The sequence below is a fragment of the Sciurus vulgaris genome (genome assembly GCF_902686455.1).
Source record: "Sciurus vulgaris genome assembly, chromosome: 5".
Classification (NCBI taxonomy): Eukaryota; Metazoa; Chordata; class Mammalia; order Rodentia; family Sciuridae; genus Sciurus; species Sciurus vulgaris.
Window position 1 is genome coordinate 147,332,128 of NC_136465.1, and position 27,816 is coordinate 147,359,943.

Sequence of the window (27,816 nt, forward strand, 5' to 3'; positions counted from 1 at the left end):
CTTTTGTTACCTATTTGTTTTGTGTAAGTTATGAAGACCAATCAACAAAAGTAAATGTCACTTTTCTACACATTACCCACCAAATAAAGTTTTCCCATCACTGAAGGAGTCATTATTTGACAGTTCTGTCTAGCAGGTCTTTATTCCTTTTCAGATCTAAATTGCTTGAGCATGACTTCAATTCCTAACTATCAATTTCTCGCTGGACTCCTTGCTAGCATCTCAAGCTACTTTCTTTAAGGCCACCAGTGACCTTCCTTCAATTTAAAGTGCAGTTTTCTTTGTTCTTATATTTTGAGCCTTCCTCTGCCTTTCAGACGATTGGTCACCACATTGTCAATTATACTCTCCAGTTTCAGTAACATCCCTTCTACTCTGGTAGAAGTGATGATCTCCTGGCACAAGTTTTCTAATATACACACTCTCAGTTTCTAACTCAGTCTTTAACTCTTCATACCCTTCAACCATCTGTGGGTCCCAATTTCTCACTATTATATTTATAACAAAGTTTACAGTAGATATTGATAGTATTTTTGTTATTCTGCACATAAATCAACTGTGCAACCATTAATCTTACGTAAATCCTTATGAAATATAATTGGTTATGTCATCATTCACATACTGGTGGGAAGAAAGCTGCTGAGACAGGGAACTAATTTGTTAATACTCTAAGAAAGTTCATTCCATGTCCCTTTGAATGATTAAAATTCACTAGCATCTCAGTGCTTTGTTTTCCTTGGGTGCAAATACACTTTTGGCAGGTGTCTGGTTGCCCTACTATTAATTTACAGGGCCACATTTGTTTAGCTGATCTCCTTATCCGTCTCCTCACCCTCAAAGTCATTTAAGACACCTGGTGTTCAACATTTAAAATGGACCCTGTCATTACTTTCATGAAGATTTCAGCATAGTGAAGAAAGCTGCCATAAATGAGTTAATCAAACAAGAAGGCCTCCAACTGAAACTTCTGGAAGTGTTAACTATTGTTTTGAGAACTTATAATGGGGGGATTTGACAATGGAAGAAAAGCTGAAGGTGATTTCCTTAAGGTGTTTTTGTCTTTACTCCCTAATGTATTTTTTACTTCCTAAGGTACCTGCGCATTCCTTGGCACATGTTTAACTCAGATCTGAAGGCTGACTTGGAGGTAGGTATGTGAAGAAAGATCAGGAGAATCTGCCAACCGGAGGGAATGATATAGCTAAGGCTGTGGTAGAATAGAAAAGAGGCGGAGATATGAACCATGATGCTGCTTGAACATAGAGACCACCACATTGGGTCTTGTAAATCACACCAGGGTCGCCAGGAAAGCCTATGGAGGAGATAGTAAAGGAGTGTCAAATTCAAATGTTCAGATGTCTTCTGCATAGAGGATTGAATGGATTCCCCACCCTCAGCATAATCATTTATTTCATTTGTAACTTAAATGTCTGATAGTTTAGATTTAGATCTCTCTCCTTTTGGGTCTTTGTTCTTTGCCTTTTCTTCACAACTTCTAAATAATAGGCTTTCTTAAAGCTTTATCCCTAGATGATAGACTTTAGTCACAGAGCCACATCAATGGTTTATATCCAATACTTTCTAGATATATCACATTGTTTCTCTAGAAGGCATCTCAAACATAGCATGTTCCTTCCTCTGCTCTCCTTCCTTCCTTAGGCAGACATTCATTTAACAAATATCTGATAAGCCCAGTTTCTAGACTATGTGTCTTCAACAAAGAATTAGGGAGAATCTTTGATAGTCACAGGATAAAATATTCATTATGATTAGGTACTTGTTATGATTTGCACATGAGGTATCCCCCAAATGCTCCTGTTAAGGCAACAACATTCAGAAGTAAAATGCTTGGATCATGAGAGCTGTAGCTTAATCAGTCCATCCTTGTCTGAATGGACTGATGGGTGGTAACTGCAGGCAGGTGGGGCATGGCTGGAGGAGGTGAGTCACTCAGGGCCTGCTCTGAAAGGTCACATCTTCCCTGTGCCCCCTCCCACTCTCTGTTTCCTGACCTTGCCATGCTAAGTAGCTTTCCTCTTCTGGACCCTCTTCTCTATGATGAGGCCAGAGCATGGAGTCAGTCATTTATGGACTGAGATCTCTAATCAGTGAACTCCAAATAAACCTTTCCTCCTGCAATTTGTTCTTGTCAGGTGTTTTGGTAACAAGATGCAAAAGTTGACTAAAACAGTACCAAACCTGCCTAGAGTGGATAGTTTTGGCATACTTCTTTCACTTGCTCTCAGATGTTTGGCTTCCTGGATTTCTACCGCCCTCGTGCTTCACAGTTTCTCCCCTTTCCTGTCTTCAGAACCATTCTAAAGTTATCACTTGCAGCACCTCCTGTAAAATGACCCTGAGCGTTCATAGCAAAGGTCTAGACAAGCAGTTCTCCTGGAAGTACATAGGCAGCAATCTTGCTTTTCCTAAAGAGACCTATTCTACTCTTTCTAGTGACTTATGAAAGCATCCGTTGTGGTACTGGGAATGAACAGAGGGCCTTGTACACGCTAGGCAAGTGTTCTACCACCGAGCTACATTCCCAGTCCAGCACCCATTTTCTTGATAAACACCACAAAACCCCATTTCTCTATATCCTCACCATCTACCAGAGTGCTTATAACATTGTAAGTGTGAGAGGCTATAAACAAAGTCTAATTGTTTTGTCCTCATTGGATGCCATCTCTTTCTCTATTTTGGAAGTTCACAATTATGGTATAAGCAAACAGAAAAAAATGTGGGGTGAGAATTTTGTGAGACAGCTGTGAAATTAGTATTAGTCTCTGCTCTAATAGGTTCAGTACATTTTCCTCTATTGGAATTTGTGTTTACTGTAAGTCACTTGCCACCTAAGAAAATCTTATAACAAAAAGGCAATGACAAAATGTTTTTTATAATTTTGCTAAAATTATGTAGTAAGTAGAATTTATATAATATTATCCAATTAATTTTAAAAGTAAGTAAATGAATTGAGTATTTCACTAAGACAGGAAATTAATTTCCTTGAATCTTCCTGCTGATCCCAGCCCAATATTGAAACATTTTGTCATTTAGGATTATATAGTTTCTATCCCTGATGAATGAATGTCTGCTCAATGTTGCTAATGGTGAATAAAACTGACTTCAAGAATTCTTTCCCAAACTCTGGTTGCAAGCACTTTGGTAAGAATATAGAGAAAGGGCTCCTTCTCAAACTTTGTGTTGCTCTCCAGACCATGAGACCTGAGACCAGGAATGGTCTTTGTTCACTGGTTAGCATGCCATAGGTGCTCAATAATTGTGCATCCGTGTCTCACATAATCTGCGGAATGAGTAAGAGCTCTTTAAAGAAAAAATAACTTGATAGAAAGATTTGTTTGTTATTTTATGCTTTACACTTTCATTAACACCTTGATTCTAAAACTTATATAAACTGTGGGAAAAAGAGTTATTTTTTCCTATTTTATTTGTATCTCTCTTAACATAATTTGGGCACATGGTAAATGCTCCATTAAAACAAAACAAAACCCAGCAACAAGCAAACCACACACACATATGCACACAAACTGATTTTAAAAATAAACTCTTATTTTGCTTTTAAGAATATGTTAATACAGAATAGCATGAGTGAAAAAAGACTTTTAACTTAGTTCCATCACTACTTGTTTTAATCAGTTTTTCACTGCAGTAACCAAAAAGACCTGACAAGAATGATTTTTAGAGGAGAGAAAGTTTATTTGGGGCTCAGAGTTTCAAAGTTCAGTCCGTGGATCGTTGACTCCATTGCTCTGGGCTCGAGGTGATGCAGAGCATCATGCTGGAAGGGTGTGGAGAAAGAAAGCAGCTCAGGACATGGCAATCGGGAAGCAGAGAGAGCTCCACTTACCAGGGACAAAATGTAAACACCAAAGGCACTTTCCGGTGACCCACCTCCTCCAGCCACACCCTATCTGTGTAGAGTTACAGCCCAGTTAATCTATCAGTTGATTAATGTACTGATTGGGTGAAGGCTCTCAGAACCCAATCATTTCACCTCTACACTTTCTTGCATGGTCTCACACAAGGGTTTCTGCAGGACACCTAATATCTACACCATACTACTACTTCATCACTCATATGAGATGGAGTTGTTGGAAAGCAAGGGAGAATGTTAATTTCTACATATATCAGACAAAATCTTTTACAGCTACAGGATTCAAACTTGTTGACATAAAAATAATGGAATAAAATATAAAAATAATAGGATAAATTAAGGCGAAAGGTAAATGTAAATTTTTCCATTTGTGTCATACATTTTTATTTGTATGTGTAGAGGAAACACTTTGTTGTATAATTTTTTTATTTTTTATTTTTACTGACTGCATTTTGATTTGTTGTCCACAAATGGGGTAACTTTTCATTTCTATGGTTGTACACCATTTCTTAAACGTTGGAAAAAAACCTCTAAATCCAATCCATTTTTTTACTAAAGTAAAAGTATTTCACTTAAAGAAATAGATGTTTCACTTATAAACCTAAAAATCCTATCAGAAATCTGACACAGTTATTGATAAGCCTGTGCCTACTGCTAGTGTCTTCTGAAATCACAAAGTTTTTAGTATATCAGAGTTTTCATGTTGATAAATATCAGTCAGTAATGAGACCTCTGAATTAAAGGACAAGCACAACCAAGCAAGTCAATGGCAATGAAAATACCAAAAAGAGGTGATACTAATTGAGCATTTACTATATGCCAGATTCTGTTCTCAGTATTCATAAGATTAGTTCACAAAATTTTCACAGCAGACCTGAGGGAAATGCATTTATTTCTCTCATTTTTTACATGAAGACTCAAAGGCCAAATGGGGTAGGACAAGAAATTATACTCACGTAGGCTGGTGCCAAAAAAACATATTCTCACCACAGGGCATGCAAACAAACAAACAAACAACAAAAACGTGTCTTTGAAAACATCTGCTGCTTTCTTGGTCGACTGAGCAGAACTGTGTGCTAACCAGACTCTACTTCTTTAGTAGTTCAAATTGAGGAAAGTTTCTGGAACTTAACTTCATACCATGATTCAATGTCAATCACAGCAGACTTTATCCTGCTGCCACCACAATATATTTCTAACTCAGCTTCCATCTGATTGCCTTTGCCCTACTTACATATATATTTGATTTTAGTTAAAACATGTTTTCCACATTGACACAAATGCTGTGGTGTATGACTGAGAGTTTTATGGTATGCAATGGCACATGGGTAGAGTTACTTTTGTGTGGTCATTATGGCCAAGACAATCTTCTTACTACACTAAGCTCCTCCCAGCTGAAATCAGCACCACAGCAAAAACAACCAGTTCTCTGCTTTCAGCAGAATTTAACACTAAAAACACTCTGATCTCAATTTATATTTTGCTTTATCATAAATATTATCAAAATTAATTTGAGGATTTCATCAGGTAAAAATAACTAAGTCCAAACCCAGTGCTTGTAACACTTCATGGCAAAGCACCCCAAGCTAATACCTCTGGATTATATTCTCATCTTATGTGATTCTAATGTGGGCAAGCTTCTCGGTCTCTGACACTAAAAAATGTGAAAAAGTCTTCATAATTTATTAACCCTTGAAAAGAGCACCTTATGAGGTTAAGGCTTCTGGTGCTGAGATAGAAGGAAGATAAAAAATCATATTCATACTCTTAATATTGAATTTCAATTTTATTCCTATATTCTTCACATTTCATATGGGTATTAGTGAAAGAACTAATTTTAGAGCTATTGTTTTATTAATATGCAGTATTACAAGAGTCAAATATTTTGTGCTAAATCAAATGTGTTCAGGTAACTCAATTTCTATGTATGTCTTTAGATAGACTCCATGGTGGCTAATTAAATGATACCATCTAAAATGGTTTATCTTCAACTTATAGGTTCTACTTACAGATTGATTTTCTTTGAGAAAGTTGTATTTCAGGCTTTATTTCCTCTTAAATAACTAAGCATCTGTAAACAAATTTGATAGGTATTAATAATACTTTTGGATCAATTGCCCTAAGAACTAGTATCAATATAATCTTCACTATTGAAAAAAAATGGATCTTAAACTTTGTATATTGCCTCTTGTTTGCTTATTCAAACACACTTGGAAAGTACTAACTTTTAAATTGAAACAAAAGTTAAAAATTCCCCTATTTCTCATTCCCTATTTATACTACTAGATCCTAACCAGAGCCAAACAAACTCAATGCCCTATTACCATCAAGGACTTCATAAAATAGAAGACAAATACAAAACTAGATTGCTTGCATATGCACTATAAATACAAGATAACTTTTTCTCAAAACACTGGATGTTGGTTTTGGAATCCACTGATAAGTATTTTGTTCTTATAATATTGTAGTGATCACATTCAAAATTGAATATGAGTTATAAAATAATTTGTAGACATTTTAACAAAAAAGCATAAAATATGAACAAATCTATTTTAAACTAAAACGTATCTAAGATCTTTAAGACATGTAGAAAAAAAAATGCAAAAGTCTCATCAAGGCATATTTCTCATTTCCTAGAAAGTTCTTGATTTTATTCAGGCATACCTTAAATTCTGCATTTGTTGTAACTTAAAGATGAGAGCTTATCAGAAAGAAGAAAACAGTGTACACAAATGCAGGATCTTTTACATTGTTCAACTTTAAATATCAAGTACCTAATAGTGTTTGACACAGAGTGGACAATCAAAAAAATTAATACCCTGTTAGATAGACAAATATATGGACAGAGAGTGATTGAGTGATTGATCAAATCATCAATCAATCCAGTTTTTGAATCTCACCCCCTCCATTCCTAGTTTACTGACCAGATGATCTTGGGGAACAAGTTATGAATGATCTTTTTCTCTATCTTTAGGTACCTAATATCACTTTAACACAGACCAGTGAATAATGATGTCCATAAAGATATCTTTTAAACTTGGAAATACATATAAATATTACATTTAGGCAAATAAAATATGCCCCTAAATATCCATACATTCCCAGATTAATATAAACCATCTAACACAACATGACAGTTACTCTATTTTTTGTGTTAGGTAAAAAGTTGAGTGAGAAGGCCAGAATTTTACACTGGCAGGACAAGCATACAATTCATGATACATTCAAGTGCTTGAACTGAGAAGCTACAGAACTAAATGGTATATGCATTAAATTATTACAAGAAGCTAATTAAGGGACTTAACTAAGTCTAGGAAAGCATCAAGGCACATCAAAAAATGATTATTATTCGGAAACAGGTAAGAACATAATTTGAATACAACATTCAAAAGACAAGAATGCATTTCCCTCACAATCTAGGATATACTGAGGACTTTAGAAGAGATAGTAGGAATCTATTTATTACTATGCATCTTTTCTCTTTTCTAAAGACCAGCAAAACCTGTCACTGTAACATACAACTTGGTATACAACATACAAAGAACCAGATGAGATTTTATAGAGAAGAAAAACTTTAAAAATAAACATAATAATAATAATAGTGTTTATCTCTCTCAGACAAAGGACATGTTTGTTTTATAAAGAAGGCAGGGAGCTTGGCAGTACATGTAGCATCACACACATTTTACCTCTGCCATGCTGCACGGAGAGTCCTTCCTAGGGAGTTTGTGGCAAAGGGAATTGCTATGATCCTACTCCTATCCTCTTTCAAGTAAGTAAAATAAAAAGCATAAACTTTTTGTCAATGAAATGAATTAGTCAGGTAGCTACCAGGCATATCCATATTGCACAAATTGTTTAAAAAATAAAAAAAGCTAAGCCGTTTAACATTGTAATCACTGCCAAAGCAGTCCATTTGTGATCAGAGTGGCTAACACTGACAGAAGCACTCATACATGCAAGAAAATAAAATTTAAATGTCTGGAGTGTTCATTGGCTGAGTTATGATTTTCTTTGGTGTCAACAGAATGATATAAATAGGTTTTTAGAGAACTATGTTTGGAAACAAATGCTTTTCCCTTGGTCAAGATTGATCACCTGTGAATATGACAGTAATTATCCCTGAGTTTTTCAATTCTACTTTAAAGTACTTAAGGGGGGAAAAAAAAAAAAACAGAAAACAAACTTCAGTTCAGAGAAGTAGATCACGATCCTTTGAGTTTACATTATCAAAAGTTCTTGATTCCTACCTTGAGGTTTTTAACAGTCATAGACTTTACCCACACAAATTTCTCTAAGAAGAAGAAGAAAAAAAAAAAGCTGTAAGTGTAAATTTGTAATCTTTTGAGGTTTGGTTGATTATATATGCTTTGACTGAGACAACAAGCTCAATTCTTGAAGATTCCATTAATACACATTTGACATTTCCTCTAAGCTCAGGTTTGTTCAGACCTGAATTGAGTGAAAGAGACAAATAGAACAACAATAATGTCAAGAGCTGCCAAACAGGACTGGGCTAGTAGAAGATAACACACGTGTGATATAGCTGAGAAATCCTGGAAGCCCTTAAGCACAACGTGAGCACCTCAAATCCTGATTTCTAATTATCAAAATTATTGGTTTGCAAAGGCAGAAATATTCAGTGTCAAAGAAAGACTGAAAATAAACCTGAAAAGTATAAGCCTATCAAAATCTGATGCATGTCATTATTCAAAAGTTTTACTGCTCTAGGAGAACAGGAGATGTTATTAAAATAAAAAGCATGTTAAATTAAACAGCACCAATTTATGTTTTTCTGTATCTTTGTTTCATACATAACTGCATTGAACTTTAAAATAAAATAGTCTGCTACTTTAAACCATAAAAACTAGACGACACCTGAGGAGTTAAAAGTATTTTTGAATTGTTCTTTCAGTAGCAAGTGAACGTTCTCAGTCAATTCAAAGCTTTTAGTGTATCTGATTCTTCAAGATCCCTGTCAGATTCAATCACCAATATCCATAGCAGCTCAACAGCTATAAATGTATTTGTTTTGCTACAATATAACAAGGATCCTCAGATGCAAATGTCACTATTGACAAATGTTTAAATCGTGTAGAGCTTTATTTTCCGTATTTAAATATTCTATCATGCACAAAACAGTATTATTACGTGTTCAAAAGCAGTTAATGCAGCAAATTGTTTTTGTATCTCTTCATAAAAGAAAAAAGAATCCCCTACACTGTTCTTTAAAATTATTTGCTATGATCATCCTAAGGGTTAAAATGGTAAGAATGAACACAAAGTACACTAAGTTCATTTCAGAAGCTCAAGCTTTTTGCTCACTTGGTAAATTTTGTTTTTCCTCTATAGCCACAACTTTGGAAAACTCTCCCAAAGAACTATCATTTAAGAATTAGAAACTTTGAATCATTTCAAATTTATAACAACACTACTTGGTGGACTATTACTACTTCTACTCTTCATTATTAATGGCAAAATATAAGAAATGAAGCAGAGAGGTATACACATACATGTGTTTTTAAAACAACTCACTCAAAATAGTGATCCTATCGCAGTTACTTTTCTTTTTCTAAGAAAAAGATGAATTACCTGCTATTCATTTTGCACTGCAAATTAGTTTGTCAGGTACACATAAACAAGCTTTTTCAGTTCCTTTTGCTAAATCCACACTTCCTTTTCATAATGCTAAACATTGCTCTGACTAAAAGCTTACCAGATAGTAATCCTGCTCAACCCTTACACTATTTCCTCTGTTAGACACATCTACCTTTATTTCGAAAGAGAAGGTAAAACCGAACAGGCTCTTACCAGAGACAGAGAAAACAATTCGTTCAGCTAGATCCAACAGTGCTGTGTGCAGCCTGGCAGCGTGAGTGATCCTTGGGCCTCACACAAAAGCGAGATAATTGGCTCTCAATGAAGAGATGTAAACATCCATCATAATGGCACTGGGGCTGAAACTGAACGCTACCTCAGCTGTTCTATGTACTCCCGACTGGAAGATGATGTCACAAACATCAACTGGGTGTACTCTCATTGGCTTCTGTTACCTGGAATCATATCTTAACCCTAAACTGTCAGCTGCAAATTGAAATGCTCATCTCTGAGTGTAATTTCTGCTGAAAAGGAGAGTGAAAAGTCATGCTGAGTTGCTGGAGCATCACAAACTGAAAATTCTGTCCCTTAAATATACTAGGACCTATTTGCCTAATTAATTAATTAATTAGATTTGTAAAGAGCTGTATTCCTCAAATGCATCTTATTAAATAATAGTACTTTTAAAAGGTATTTCACAGACTGAATATTAACAGAAAAGATCAATACAATCACAACATCTGGAATTTTAAATTTCCTAATTACTTTTCATTGATTTTTACAGTACCACCCCATGAGATTTAAGAAAGTTGTTGAGAAAAATTACAACATAGACAATTGTTCAACAGAGGTTTTGATTAATTTGATCAGAGCAGCCATCTGTATTTTTAAGTCTTCTGACAAAAATACAAAAATGTGAATGTATTTTATTCCTTGATTGTTAGAGTATCTCCAAAGTTTTGTGTAATAAAGCTTAAAGTGTGAGATATTAAAAGCATGACATTATTAAAATAATAATGTTAAATATAGGTTTTTGCAAAGAGTAATTTATAAGTCACTGGATCTATAGACAATCCCATTTCAGTAATTGAAAGCTACTTTATGATATAGTGCCGTTCTCCTTGAACACAAATGGGAAATAATTATCCGTCTCTTACCTTCTATCTTGACAAAAGTCCCAGCTTTCTCCCCAGGCTTACATCCAGTGGGAGAGGAGGATAATGGGCTAAGCTGGTTGCAGCTCTTGCTGCCAGAGGGACAAAACTACAATCACCTTGAAATATACCCCAGCTTTCCCCACCAAAAGGAGCTGTCAGCTGCATCACTGTGAGATACAAGAATTACCAGAGCTATTCAATGACCAAGCTCCTTCTAAATCCAGTGCAGCCATATCCCAGGGCAAGCCCTTTGAAAGCTGTGCAGCTCAGCATGCAAACAGTACTTGCACCTGGGAAAGAGTGAGAAAATTCTCTTCATCCATCTCCACCTTAAGGGAAAGGAAAGTCAATCAACAATGCACTTGCAGGTCTTTATGTTGGTTCATTTCCTCCTGCATAATGGATTCAGGGAAAATGCTTGTTATAATTCCTTCACATTTTTAATGACAGTAAATTATTTTTACTGGATGGCTTCAATAAGAGTTCTAAAAGTTGATAATAATGAAAAGAAACTTTCATAAATCATTCATTCAAAAATTTCCCCCAAGTTCTGGCTCATATGACTCTCAATTTATTTGACTGCTCAACTGCAATGTGTGACACAGGGGTATGAATTCTAGATTGAGGTTCAATATACCCAACCTCCATCATGTACTGTCTGTTAGAAGTTTGAGAATTTAACATCTTTTATATACAAAATGAGAATGATGGTGTTACCTACCGTAAAAGTTGATAATAGGGATAAGATGAAGCAGTGTATGGAAACCTGTCACAGAAGACAAAAAGTACTACCAAATATAAAATACAATTAATATTACAGTTGTTATGCAGAAGATCAAACATGTTCATTTCAAAGACAGCCTGTGGATTTAAAATATGGAGTTAGTTCAGGGTCCTCTAAGTATTGTCTTAAAGTTTATTATCTTAAACTCTTAAAATTTTGACTAAGAAATAATGTTGCAAATTAGCTTGATTTATAACACTGATGTGCTTAGTGGTCTTTTTTTCTTAAGTTGTTGCCCCTCCCAGAATTATTCAGACTTTAATCATATTAGTCAAGTGTAAGATCCTAGACTCCAGAAAACTATTTGTCAAAATGTACTTTGGGCTTACATGACAGACACTGTTCATTTATTTCTGCCTAAAAACATGGGAGTTTAGATGGAAATGTGCATAGAAAAAGATTCATTGCCATGCAAAGTGACACAAAATTAAATTACAGATCAGAAAGATGAATTTGGACAATGGGAATTTCAACTGTAGATAAATGATAAAGCTAAGATATTATAATTGCTAAAAGGATATGTCATTGGAGACAATAATTTATAAAATATGCTTCTCTATTCCATCCTTCATATAAAATTTTAATGACATAAATATTTAATACCAGAGATAGATAACTAGCAAAATAAGATTATATCCTGTTGCATGTAGAAAACATGCTGATATATGTGTAATTCAGTTAATTTTCTAAGATAAATGTATATCCTGGTGATTTTAATATACACAAATTAAAATCTTTCTTACTTTGTTTTTTATTTGTTCAGGTGCTACGGCGCTGTATATAGTAAGTTTTTAAAAATAGGGAACTATGAAGATAGGGAAATACAATACTCCTTGTGCTCCTTTGGCATTTTGTTATCAATTTTCCACATTGTACACAAAATTCATTAGTAAGTAATTATCACAATACAGAGCCCTAGTTCTGTTTTATTAAAATATATAAATAAGATATTTAAAGAATTCAGATTTCAATGCTTAAATGTTAAACAAGATGAAAATTGATCAAACAATCAGTAAAATTCTAACCAAGTTCAACTACTAAATATGAAAAGAATTTCACATTTAAAATCTAAATCATGTTAAAATAATAAAATAATTGGAACATATTTTGATTCCTAGTAGACCGAATCATGGAGAAGGAAAATGTACTAGAAATATTCCCTATTAATATTAGTCTATAATATGAGTGAGTCCTCAGCCCATACATTAGAAAATCAATTTAAATTTTATTGTAATTCCTTAGGACTGAATTTATATTTCACTTAAATAATTACATGTATAAACTCAGGGAGGTTTCAGATAAATATTAGAGAGAATGGATCAGACATGAAAATCTGTTAATTAGAGTTGTATTTTATACATAAAGGCAGAAAAGTACATTTTCTTACGGTGGGTACTAGTCATTAAAAATGAATGAAGAGTGGAAATTTTGAAGTTTTAAGTCATCTTTTGGTAGTGTTTCTTTAGGAAGAGCAGAGACACCGAAGGTCAAGGCTGCTCAGTAATTTATTGCAGAATGTCCTTTTGAAAAGTCTTATAATACTTGAATATCAGTCTGCACATGTATCTGAGTTAAAGCCAAAATTAAGATTGTGTGCATGTGATGTGAAAATTGATAAGCCATAAAAATGCTTACTACTCTCATAAAAAATATTATTAAGAAATCCAACCAGATTGCATTTGTTAAAAAAAAAATCCAAAAGGTAGAAATGTCAAAACATTAAAGGCTTGCAAGAAAAATACAAGGATGGTGTCATTTCTTGAATATTCTTTTTAATGTATGCACCCAGAATTATAGATATGTAGAATTGTGAAAAATCTCCAATTTCGTGAAAGGAAAATATACATTAAATTTTAGAATATATCTTACCAGCACTGTCTCACTATTTATTATATTTCTCCAACTATATAACCAGCAAGCATTTGTGAGTTCCAAAGAGTATAAAATATTTTAATGTTATAACATCTAAAGTTGTACAATACAGGGGGAACCCCTTCAGGAGTTAATGTAGAGTGGATTTTGTTTTTCCTTTTGTTCTTTAGTAAATTTCAATCAGTGAATAATTTCTGAGATAAAGAATATGGAATCTATAAAAATGATTTTGACAAACCAAGTAGAAGACATTTTATAGCTCAAACCAAGTACATCTCAAATTTATAACTATACTTCCATACTATATTGTTCCCAGGAGCTAAAATCATTGCAGTATTTAATTGCCTGACAATTTATTTCTGTTATATCAATTTTGTGGTTAAACTAATTATTTATATTATCAAAACAAATCAGCACTAGAGGCTAATTAAACTGGAGAAACCATCCTCCAATATTTTCCAACCTACATATTAATAAGGTTTAAGCTAACACTAACTTCAGAAGAAATGAACATGTCCTTTAGGTGATAATATTCTAGAGAGAACTGAGGAATGTAAAGGTGTTTTAAGCTGCTGTAAACATGATGACTTACTCTGAATTCTTAGATGTGTCAGAATACAGACTTTCATTTGCCTTGCAGCTAGCCCATTACCTAGTTATCCACAAGATGGCAGCTCTGTTTATTTGACCACTAACACTCCATATACTACTTTATCCTTTCCCAACAAAACTTAATATCTCAAGTATATAAGTAACTGATGTGTGTGAATCCTCAGAATGAGGTAATTTTTCAGTTTAAGAGGAGTAAATGGTGAAGGATAGATATCTAAGAAACCTTACTGAAAAGTAGTAGTTATTTTTTAAAAATCTTAAAATGCACATCTTCGAAACATTATATTTTTTGCTAACAAGATGCCCAAATGCTTCATTCCCAAATTTATTTGAGTTTAGTCTATTTATAAGAACTGGTCTTAATTTTCTTTCAAAAAGACTTATAATCCTTATGAAAATACAAAGTTGTTGTTCAAAATAACTGTTGTGTGCCAATGATAGCTCACTGGAACAGTAAGACATATCTAAGAATTATTTTTTCCAGCTAGTAAATTCTGACTTAACCCCATAAGAATATCTTTTTATTGACCTCACTTGAATTCCCTTTTTATATTTAGTCATTTTCTCTGTCACTCTTTTCTTTATGTCTGTCTACTCTAAATCTGTTGTGTGGCAGTTTCAGTTTATTATCTTTATTTCTGTTCTGTGTGCAGATAAAAGTTTGAAAATGCTGAGACTTATTAGGGCATTTTCTTCTCAGGAATGAGTGGTCCCAATATATTTAACTATGTTTATACATCAGCAAATTTTACTTGGAGAAAAAGGAAATAATTAAATAAGTGTGAAGAAAGGTTTCCCTTCTTCTCTGTTAAAGAAATAAAAATTCTTAGACAAGAAAGTAGGAAGCTAATGCTATTTTAGTGATTCAGTACCCTGTTTTAAAATGAAAACTGAAAACATTAACATTTCCTTGAAGATATCCCAATTTAATATAGTCTAATTTATTTGATTAGGTTTCCTTCAAATGCCATGGTTAATCTTTAAGAGACCTAAAGATCTGTGGAGGCAGGAATTTGCTTTTTTATCATGTCTCTGAATGGCTATATCTTCTGAGTTTTAATCAAACTACTTTTGTAAGAATCTTTGAGAATGGAAGATGTCTGACACTGATGTATGGTTCTCCCTAGATGTGAACCAAAGGTTTTGTTATGCAACTTCAGATTTCACGAAAATAAATAAAAGCGTCCAAAAAGCCTAAAAGGAAAGCTGTAAAAAAATAAATAAATAAATAAAAGTGTACTTTTTTATGTTAAGCAATAGTTTGGAGAAAGAATAGAGAAAAATTGAATTTCCTTTCTCACCCAGGTGATGATACATTTTATTAGTCCCCATGTGAGTGAAGATTTCTCCTGCACATAATCTGGTAAAAGTTATGCCTTTTCTTGCTACGAAACATTACTGAATCTCATCCTAAATGCCCTACATGGCTAGTTCCCTTTCTCAAAGATCTAAGATGCATGTAAACCCATTGACTCAGAGGATTGGAAGATGGAATGGAAAGGAACCAGGATCTGTATTTGGGTAGGAATGGTTCCTGTGAAAACAAATTCTATGGTAGCAATGATAACCTATATTTTTTTCTAGGCAAATCTATAATCTCATATAACTCTATTCATAAACTTTATGTCTGAGATCTGCTTTAACTTTCCATTTCACATATTAATTATACTTGTTCAAATATATACAAGTCCAGATAATTTCAGGATTAGTCATTAAGCATCATCTGAGAATAAAGTGGATTATAATTCATTCCTGAATAAGACTGAGATTACACTTCTTTGTTGAGTCTTCATAATGACTTGTATGTATCTCTTTATCTACATATGTATAAATAGATAAATGAGTAAATGTAATGAAAGGTTTTAAACAAATATATAACAATTATTAATTATTAAGCTTCTTAATAACATTCTAATGAATTCTTAGAATTGTTCTATATGTCAAATTTAGTTCTATACCTGTAAAATACTCAGATTATTTCTTCTTGCATTTAATGATAGGTATATATCACCTATGTGTGTGTATGTGTGTGTATATATATCTTTGTGTTATGATTGTGTTATGATGATCTACCAACAGCATTATTCTTCAGTTCTTCATTTAACTCTCACGTTATTTCAGCTATTTTTTAGGGATTTCTTGTCTTCAGAAGGAAGGACTAGCATAACTTTTTAAAAATTTTCCAAGCTTTATTGAGTAAATCTCCTTTAAATTTTGCACCTCATTCAATTTCTGTTATTAGCTGATGTTATTTAATTTATCTTATCTCACAATTTACCTGGAAGTATTCAGTGACAGTGTACAACCATGGGTCCTGTTCCCAAAATAAAATTTTAAAAAATGGCTAGGTGGTCCTTTAGCCATTTATTAAGTGGTTAAATTATAGTCATCACTTCAGGACACGATAGAGAGGCAACAGGAATTGATGATCTTAGACAAGATCTTGGTTTACTATAGTCCAGCAGCTCATTATTCAACGTAATCCATGAACTCATCAAAGGTAAGTGGTCACACTAAAGGCTATCAGATCTTTATACTTTGTCAAGACAAATCACAAGTGGGTGCAACAGAATCCTCTGTGATACAACTGGCATATTTATCTATCATCTCTATAAGTCCATGTTTGAAACTGTAGATGTGGAAAATGAACTAGCTTTCTCCAGGTCAAGTCAGAAAAGAAAAATCAATAGGTGGACAATGTGAAGATGTTCGCAGTAACAGGAATTGTTTGTTTTCTGCTAGATGATACCTGTTACTGGTATATTTGTTTTACACTGTGACTACCAAAGGAACAAAACGACTTGTAGGTTAAAAGGGAGATATTTCCACCTCTCCACCAGCTTGAATTCAGAATTGGTTAAGAAGATGCTAGAAATGGACACATTACTATAAATGTATTACACATTTTTTTATTATAGGTTTTGTTGGAGAATACAGTCTCACCTTCAGGAACTGTGTAGTCTTTAGGATCATAGGATCTTATTAGTGCAGACTATAGCTTGGATGAGTGTCCCGAAAGGTGCATACATCAAGGCTTAGTTGCTAGTCTGCATGTGGCTCTATTAGAAGGTTGTGGAACCATTAAGAGACTGGGCATAGTGGGAGGAAATTAAGTAACTGGGGGTGTGCCCTTGAAGGGGATATTGGCATTCCAGTCTTCCTTTCTCTCTCTCTCTCTCTCTTTCCTTCATGTCCCAGCTATCCTGAGGTTATTGAGTATCTTCCTCTGCCATCTTCTCCTGCCATGATGTGTTGTCTCATCATAGGCCCAGAGCAACAGGGCTGACCAACCATGAACTGAAATCTCTGAAACTATGATTCCAAATAAATCTTCCCTCCTTAGAAGTTGAGCTAGCTTAGGTATTTTGTCACAGTGATGAAAAACTGACTAACTCAGTGCCACGAATTCTAGATCTTAGACAGAGCCATTCAATCAATGGCTTTCTCCCATGGATCAGGGTGGGATTCTTGAACCTCTCTGCTGTGGGAGTAGAAGTGGGTTTGTAATACACCCACTTTGTGCCAGGCTACACCAAGTCTACTAAATTTTTCTCATTCTCAAATAAATAACTCTGTCAATACTGTCCCTGACACAGAGCTAAGTCTTTTATTTCTAAATTACTCTATTTAAAACCCTACCTCATCCTGTTTGGTCTTGCTCATACAATTAGAAAACAATCAAAAACACTGCCTTACATTTCACTCTATGTGAGGTATGCCCATAAACCTTAAAATCCAAAAGCATGGCCTTGATCAAAATTATCCTTAAGAGGCAACTTCCACAGTGATTCGTCCTGCAATAGAAAGTTGTTTTTCTGCTTGTGTGTAATTAATACAGTCCTGAAAGAACACATATTTCTATATTGAATATGAATGAAAAAAGACTCACATTAAGGAATATCCTCATGTGATTTTAAAAAAAAAATTCTGGTTTCTGTGATGCTGGGGATTGAACACAGGGCATCATGCATGTTAGGAGAGTGCTGTACTACTGAGATATATCCCCAGGCTTCTCTTCATGCAGTGTAAAAACACTGGCAATAAAAAGAAGACTCTGGGAGTCTGACATGAGAAGGAATCTAGTCATATAAGGAAATCCTGGAATCACACCATTACCAGACTTCTCAACAGCAAAACTGAGAAAGGAAGTAAATGAACAGTGACTACTTACAAAGTTATTTTCAACACAGAAATTTATACTCATTCACATTATGAAATAGGTGTGAAGGATAAACCAATGAAACTATATATATATATATGTATATATAAACCCATGAAAATATATATTCCATTCCATACCCTTTTGTGAAAATATACTGCAAGATTGCAGGATATATCCATCAGAGCCATGGGTAAAGCAAAGAAAGAGGAAAAGGCAGGTTAAGAAAATAAAGACTCTAACACCTGAAGGGACAATGGGAACTTTCTAGTAGACAGTGATGGAAAGGACTCTTCGGATATAATAACAGCAAGAATCCATTAGGGCAATCAGTATAAAGTAGAACATAGGTAAGTGGTCTCTTGGAAAGATATTTGAATAAAAAGTGAAATACAAAGAAATAAAATGGACAGATTATTTTATGTGTTTGAACACATTTAAGGGTGCTTTGTTTTTCTGAGGAAGTTTTTGAGTCTACATTACACAGAGGTACATAGAACACTAAGCAAGCAAAATAAAACCAAAACCAAAACAACAAAACCCAAGCAACCAATCAAACAAACCAAAAATTTGGCACTATCTATGACAATAAAATAAAATAAAATTTAAAAACTAAAAGATTTTTTAAAGTGAGGGGATTTAGTACTACCATTACTAATACTACTATAAACATGAATATTTCTTTAAATTTTAATTTGTAATATAACTACAATGGAAGGATAGGAGAGATAAAAGACAAAAATACTTCATTCATATTTTTAAAAAATTACTAAGGAATCAAGTATATGGTTGGTTGCATATGCTTTTCATATATTCAACAAATACAATACAGGATGCTTGAAGTTAAACCTCACTCTCTCGTTCATTAAGAAATTACTTAACATCTGAATGAATGGATACTTCTGCTTTTCTATTTACCAAACTAGGGAAATTCTGTGATATGCATCATATAAAGGACCTAGCACTTAATAAATGGCCAACAGATGTTAGCTGTGAATTATGACTTATATGTTATTTCCACATAAGTCATCTATACAACTCAGGGTGATTCATTTAATGCCTTAAAGAAGCATGTTTTCCTCTAGTGTTAAGGATATTTTAAAAATCAAGTTTATTACTGACCAACTTAACCATAAAGGAGTAAATTTTAGGTCGAGTTGCATGAGTAGAATAAAATTTTTTTTCCATGGCTTTACATCCCTGGACCCTGATTGATAAAATATGGTCCCATATCAAAACAAATTTGACACTATAGAAGAAAGATCTTATTTTGATGATGCTTCTGTATAAAGCTTGAATTATCGACTGTAGAGATGATTTACCTATTTTTGCACAACACTTAAAATTATAACACCTTAATGAATGAACAAATTTTGTAGAGAGTATTGAGAGAAAACTAACCAATTAAAGTATAGACTTTCACTTATTCATTAGCATTACCTCACTAGACCCAGGTATAACCAAAGGATAAATACTTAAGTTATCAGGGCAAGACTCAAGTTAAATCTGCTAAAATATGAGCAGATAAGTGGAATATTGAATTGAAATTTTTAACCAATAATAACAAATAAATAAATTTTTAACCAATAGTCTTGCAAAGACAGAGGTGGTGCTAGGATAGTTAAAGACACACAGAAGGAAGATTCCAATTCCCCATAACTGACTTCCATCACAGATTTTATTACTTCACTCCCTTGCTCCCATTAGGCAATGGATCCTAAATTCCCACTAAAAGTAATAATGTCCCTGTTTCTTAAAATACCATCTTAATTCTAAACTGTCTCTCAACTTACCCTCCCCTATTAGGCATTACTGTTTTAGAACGTTATTTAATTGATACTTGATACAGATACAACCATACCCTAGTCAGACACCTAAGACCCTTTTTGCTTCTTTTTTGAACTTTTTCAAAGTAAACTTGAATAATCTACTAAATGCCATTCCTAACAGAACCCATGCATCTAAAAGATTTTTAGAGCAGAGTATGTTTCTATAGGAGATCATAAAGTAAACTGAGTTATTATCCACGATTACTTTTCTTGATACTCCTCTGAAAATAGAATTAAATTAGAGCATACAGTGTAGATCAAAGCTCTGGGGTTCAATAATTGGCACTATATGTCATCATGAGATGGAGCAAATTATTTACCTGCTATAAAGACAATTGCCTAACTTTCTCTGAGATGGAATCATAACTGCAAGCAATCTCAGTGAGTTTTTAAAGTTATCAAAAAGAGAAGTCAATTATGAAATGTATTTATTTACATCATTATTTAGCTCTTGTTAATTGTTAATTGCTTAGGAAAGAGATGGATTCCCCCCCCCCCAAATGACATAGTACCTTTATAAAATAAATTATACTGGAAATAGGCAAAAAATAACTAGATTTTTCTCACTGAAGTAGAAGGCTAGTTCTCTAAACAGCATTTATAACTACTCATAAGTATTCAACAGAACCAGGAGGGACAGTACAGCATATGGTAAAACAAAATTGTCTGATAGCAATAGCAACTGAAAACAGTTGTAGGCAGTTATAAATAAGTGTCTAGCACTTTCTCATGAAGCGTACCAACTCATTAAATATGTACCCAATTGATTTGACATTTGAAGAATTAGTGAAAATCTGCTGCAGAACATATAAAAATTGCATTGATTTCATTCCCATTCATTGAATCAACAACTATTGATGATGTCATAGATGTCAGAGATGGCATTAATTGGTGTGATACAAACATGAATATGACTCATACTTCAATTTCAAGGAACTCTCAGTCGAGGGAGAGTTTGAAATATCAAATAAAACATAGCAGACCAATTTTCTTATTGATCAGGTAAGATAAACGTTTTTAAGTTTACCTACAAAGCTAAAATGTCAAATATTTCCATTTCCTTCTTGAATTAATAAAAAAAAGTCCAGCAAGCTATTAGGTGCAATTTCCTGAGAAAAGCAACTTTTAAGATGTACAATAATGTCATGAGTGATACAGACCAATATTTTGCAACCTGTGTATCCATAGTACTCTATTGATTTTCAATATGCACAACCAGGACCAAGAGGCATATCAAAGCACTCAAGTACCTTCTGAATCATCTTGGATTGATTAGATGTAATACCGTTCATGATTAATTGAGATTATACCAGAGGTGTGCTGCACTTAAGGGTTTCACTCTGTGCTGGAAAGGAGTGGGAATTGCCGAGAATGGGACCTGTAATATATATGAAGCAAACCTTTAACATCGTATCCCACCACCTCCTACCATCTTTAAAATCCTTCAGCGGTTCTAATTGGGGAAAGGGTATTATATTAAAATGATTTAGAATGTCCTCTGTGTTCTGACCACTCTTCCTCCTCCTACTTCTCCTTAGCCTTCTTACTCATTCTTTTGGATCTCCCTCTTCTCCATCACAAATGACAGAATTAGTGCCATTTCTTGCCATAATTTATTTTGCTCAGAGTCTGCTAACATATCCTGACAGTTCCTTCTGTCTGGAATGTTCGTAATGCATTCTCCTTTTCACATAGCTCCTTGTTCTCATACTTGAAGCCAACTGAATCTCTTATCATACACTCATGATCATGTTGCATCGTTTAGCACAGGCCCTTTGCATATGTTTTCTATGCTGTCTAAATATCACTGTATTCACGCCATCTTCCTCTTCATCTAGATTTCTATAGTCATTCCACATCAGCCTTCACTTTTTCAAGGAAGTTATTTGGGCCTTGTTAATTAAAACACCCCCATTATATTCTCTCATAGCCTAATGACTTTCTTTTATTTATCATAGCAATAGATTTATTTCTGTGATTTTCTAAATGATTGTATCCTCCTCTAGAACATAAAGTCCTTGGAAAGCAACATTTTTGTCAACTTTTATTTTCTAGGGTAGACACTCAATACATTTTTGTAGACTAATGTCTAGATTGTATGGTAGACCACACAAACTATGCATATGAGCTTAAAGTCTTAGGGATGAGCTTAAAGTCTTAGGGATAACATAACCCTTTACCTTTAATTTTCTAATTTTTCATATCTTCTGTATTTTATAAGCCTTTCAGAAAATAATTTCTATCTGATGTCAGAATTAGAAAAAAAGACATTTTAATATATTTACTAGACTCTACCAAAATGTTTTATTTACTTAAGCTTCAGTAAATTTTTATCCACTGCATTCCCATAAGGGGTTTTTCAACTTTATTCTCACATATAGTTATGCTGTTTGTGATACCAGTGTTATTGGTTTAATGGTTTTTTAAAATTTATTTTCTGTAAAAATATTAACTTTTTCCTTACTATACATGGGCAGATTTTTGTTTTGGTTTGTTTTTAAAAATAACTTGAGGTTTTGAAAGAATCGCATAAGTTGGCCAATAAAATTACAGATAAGCCAATCTCAAAAAACTAAAGGACGAATGATCTCGCTGAAAAGCAGATAGGACACATAAGGGGGGGGGTAGGAGGAGGGGTTAGTGTTAGGGTTAGGGTTAGGTTTAGGGTTAGGGATAAGGAGGGTGGTAAGAATGGAGGAAGGAAGGACTGTATAGAGGGAAAAGAGGGGTGGGAGGAGTGGGGGGGAAGGGAAAAAATAACAGAATGAGTCAAACAACATTGCCCTATGTAAATTTATGATTTTTAAATAAAATAAATAAATTTTAAAAAATTACAGATCAGTGATTGGGTCTAGATCTACATGTTTTAGGGATGCCAAATAAATGTCACTGAATTTTTTTTTTTTTTTTTTTTGTACGGGATTGAACTCAGGGGCACTCAACCATGGAGCCACATCCCTGGCCCTATTTTGTATTTTATTTAAAGACAGGGTCTCACTGAGTTGCTTAGGCCTCACTGTTGCTGAGACTGACTTTTTTTTTTTTTCAAACCACATTTATTACAAAAGGGAAATAAGACATAATAAAGACTATCCTCCTATATTTCATTTACAGTGTTTGAGTTCTGGAAGGACCTGTATAATAGAGGCAACATTCAAATAAGAAATTTTCTGCCAATCAAATGTCAAATTTTCACTACAACTTTCCTAAGGTTTTTCCCCAAAAATCTATTAATCACAAAGAAACATAAGCTATGAATGTACAGTTCAGAAAATAAAAATGTAGAAACTAATGACATTATTATGACCAAGATGTTTGGTAAACAAGTGAATTATGAGTTTGGGATCATCAGGAAAAGGCCTTTTAAACAACCCTCCGGACTTCAAAAAATCTCTTCAGGTAGTAGATCTGTCCCAATGTCATGGCAACTAGAACAAGAGCTTCAAAGAAGGACCAAAGGACCACTCTGCTGTTTGTGTTGTCATTGATGGCTCTGTGTATCCTCTCCCGGACTTCCATGTACTCTTGCTCGGGCTTTACAGCCGTCATTGCCACTGCCAATTCATTAATCATCTCTTCTAGCTTGTTCTGGTGAGCTTCTGTTTCCATGTCTTGTCCTTTTGGAGCCTCCCCAATATCAATGGTGAACATCACTATCTTGGGAGTCATGGTAGACATCCTATTACTAAAACAAAACTTATATGTTCCATCCATGTGAGCAGCAAATGTGTACTTCCCAATGGATTCTCGGTCTCCTTTATAAATTCCTTTATTGCCGGTCCTGTAATCTCCACGTCGATGTCCAGGAAGCTGCCCTCCGCCACCTCGAAGATGAGGCCCATCTTGGTGCCCAAGGTGACCCCTCGAAGAAGCACTCCTCGGCATGCGCGTCGATGCTGACGAAGTAGCCCGAGGCCGTGGCCAGGAGAGCGGCCAGGAGCACCAGGAGCTCAGCGACCGTCACCATGGTGGCTCTGGGGCCGAAGCCAGGACCCGGACTGCGACCCCAGAGCCGCTGCCGCCGCCACTGCTGCCTCCACAGCCGCCGCCGCCTCTGAGACTGACTTTTGAACTCACAGTCCTCCTGCCTCAGACTCCTGAGCTGCTGGGATTATAGGTGTGTGCCATCATTCCCGGCTTACTGCAATTTTTTAAACAATTTTTACATTTCTCAAAACTACATAATTCAAACCTGTCTTAATTCAAAGCTAACTTCTTAAAATATGTTGTATATGCATTAAATAGTATTACCTCAGTGAAGGGGGATAAATAAACAAAAATATAATTGAAAGCAATAAAGGCTTCTAAAGAAAGTAGAAGTCAATTGGTTGACCTAGATTGGAAAACTCTTATCAGTACAGAGTAGAAATGACCATATTTGGAGAAAATTTGGACTTCTGTTGATCTTACAAGAGAGATTATTCAGGCCAAAGAACTGTTGAGGGTTTTTTTCTAAGATGAAATTCACAGTATTTCACAGATATATCTATTACAGACCAACATATAATTCCTGAATAACTGTGACATAATTTTTCTCATGAAAATGTGAGTCACTTAGTCACAGTTGGATAGACACTGTTTCTGGTGGCTTTAGAATATGTTGGAACTCATGGTGACATCCCCATATCCTAGTGTGACTGACTTTGATATATCAGGGATTTCTCTCAGAGAAGATGCTTGGAATGAGGAGCCTGTCAGTCAACCCTGAACCACAAGTTCTTTTTAGCCATAAGGAAAATGTTGACATTAGTCTTGCAGTCTATTGAAATGGTTGTTGGGGGCCTGAGAAATAATTGATTTAATTATCTCCTTTAGAGGACATATTTGACAGAAGTGAAAAATAAATTCAGGATTTTTAATCAACTAGTTTAAGGTTCTATAGCTAAGGACATCCTTATTTGGAAGTTAGATCTAACTGTCTCTGGCTCTCAAAACCCTTTTTTTGGGGGGTGGGGACGGGGGTTACTGGAGATTGAGTTCAAGGGCACTTGACCACTGAGCCACATCCCCAGCCCTATTTTGTATTTTATTTAGAGACAGGGTCTCAATTGATTTACTTAGCACCTCCCTTTGACTGAGGCTGGCTTTGAACTTAATCCTCCTGCCTCAACCTCCTGAGCCACTGGGATCACAGGCATGTGCCACTGTGCCTGGCTAAAACCCTGTGTTATTGTTGTTGTTGGTGTTGGTGGTGGTGGTGGTGGTGTTCTTATATACTTCTTACCTTAGGTTCAGCTGGCCCATTTGAGAATTGCTTAGCATGTCAAAATATTGCTCACGTAAATAGGAAAAAATAGTCTTTATAAAGACCTTAACATACACAGTGTTTTTTTTTTTTTTTCCCTTCTTCTTCACTTCAGTGAATGTATATTGCAATCTTTGGGTATTTTTTTTTCCTCTTTTAAGCCTCTTGTCTATCATACTTTTAGTTAAGGATGGAGAGATTTTTGAAATGTTGATTAAAAAAAAAATCACCACAGAGAAGAAACACCCTTACTAAAATAGTTTGTTTTATAGGCTTAATTGGTGTTGTTGCTCAAATAAATGAAAGAATAGTAACTACATGTTTTCATTCTATTATCAGTAACTTCATTTTATTGTTTCATTTCTTATCAATAAGTTTTATTATCCTAAAATATTGTATTTGAGGAAAAATACAATGACAAATCACTTCTTAAAAATAATATGTATATAAATTTTTAAAAGCAAGGTTATTTTTCTTATAAAACAAGTAGAAAAAAAAGCATAGTTCCCTCTCCCATCCACCACCACCCTTATACACAAACACCCCCATTTCCTTTGTTGTGTGTTGTTTCATATATATATATAGTTTTTGTTCTTATGTGATATTAAGTTTTTAATGACTCCTTGTCATTTTTTGAACCAGTTTTTTAAACCCCATGTCATGTTTTAGGCCTTTAGTGAATATTAAGGAGGTCTTCAGATAATGCGTAAAAAAGAAATTTACAGCACAACAGTCTTACATGGTGTCTCTTTGAAAAGACTTGTTTATTTATCTTTTATATTGTCAGGTGACTCAGAATATATTTGAACAGGTCTTATCTGACCTGCATATTTTTCTCTAACATTAGGCTACATTTTAATATATTTTTGTTTCTATTTATTACCAAGAAATACATTAGTAAATATTTTTTTTCTGATTTTTTTTCCCTGTAGGTAAGTTTAGCTCTGGTTTTTAAGCTCTACTGACTCCCCCTCCCCCCAGTGAAAACTTTTTATTTGAATTTTTAAAATTTTTTAAGAATTTTATTTGTTCTAATTTGTCGTACATGATAGTACAATGCATTTATACACTTTGACAGATCATACATAGAGTATGACACTATTCAAGAATATCTAAAATTAACTACAATCATGAAGCAGAACCCTAGTACATTCATTATGATGCTCCATTGTAGGACAAAAGCAATTTGACAGATTACCTCAATTACAAACTCTCCAACTAAGGTTTTCTCCTAGTTTCCAGTTGTATTAGAAATCCTTGTTTCTTTGGTTTCCCCTTCTTTTTCTTTCTTAGAGGAACTGACATGAAAAAGGCAGTACCTCTCCATGCTAAATGACCTGACCCTCACAGAGTCTCATTGGCTTATGGATGGACAGTGGAACCTTGGAAACAAGAGATAGGAAATTTAGTCCATCAGAATGGCAGAACTGCTCAAGCGTCAATAAAGTCAATACTTTAGGAGCTTCTCTGATTCCAAACTTCCAGGTAGTGTCACTCAACACTTCTTGTCCTTTCATATGAATTATGCAGTTTTTATTGTGGCAAAATATACAAAACATAGAATTCATTGTTTTAATGATTTTCAGGTGTATAGTTCAATAGTGTATAGTACAATTATATTATTGTACAACCATCCCTTCATAAAACCTTTCATTTACCTATTTGACCCTTTGTACCATTAAACAATCACTCCCCAATGCCCTTTTCCCTAAAGTCCTTGGAAACTACTGTGTCGTTTCCTGTCTCTATGAATTTGATGACTGTGGTATCTCATGTAAGTGGAATCACACAATATTTTGTCCTTTTGTATCTGGTTTATTTCACTCAATCTGTTCAAATTCCGTCTGTGTAATAGCATGTGTCAGATTTCATTTCTTTTTAAAACTGATACTATTTCATTACTGATATGGGAGACATATTTTGTCTATCCATTAATTCTCACATGGACATGTGAGTTCTTTACATCTTTGGCTACAGCAAATGATGCTGCTATGAACATTGGAATACTGATGGCTGGTTGCATCTGTGCTTTCAATTCTTTGGATATTTTTTCAGAAATGGAATTGCTGGATTAAATGATACTTCTATATTCTACTGTTTTAGGAATCATCAAACTATTGAGACATATTATTTAGAAAAAAATAAAAGCTTCTTCAGCTAGATACCTAAGAGTTTATTTATCTTTGAAACTAAACAATAGTTCAACAAAGGAACTAACGCAATGGGGATATGTAAAATAAATCTTTACATTCATTGCACAGGTGGCAGACAGAAGACCTGATCTCAGGTTAGGCTGGTAATAATTCTCTGCTGCATGAAGAGCAACAGAGCTCTTCTTAAATGCAAACTGGTGTCAGTTAATCATTTCCTTTTTCCCGGACAAAGCAAAGAAAGGGTGAGGTAGGAGGTTTTTCATAGTCATCCAAACAGGAAATAGTGGTATAGATACCTTGTCAGCAATTAGGATGAAGAAATATTTGAAACTAGAGTTGGCAAAATTATTTTCCTGGAAGTAGCAATAGATGGCATAAATAAATAAATAAATAAACAAACAAACCAGAATGCTCAGGTAGTTTTCTAAATTAAATCCTGACTTCATTATTTACCAACTCTGTGACCTGGGCAAGTTTCCTAAACTTCCTGTGTCTCCATTTCCTCATTTATAACA

General features: G+C 34.3%; 1 pseudogene across 1 annotated transcript; it reads right to left on the reverse strand.

Moving 5' to 3' along the window:
• Positions 1–22,955: 22,955 nt before the first annotated feature.
• On the reverse strand, positions 22,956–23,922 carry LOC306662983 (transmembrane emp24 domain-containing protein 2-like; annotated as a pseudogene). Its single transcript has one exon. The product of its transcript is annotated as a transmembrane emp24 domain-containing protein 2-like (transcript).
• Positions 23,923–27,816: the final 3,894 nt, after the last annotated feature.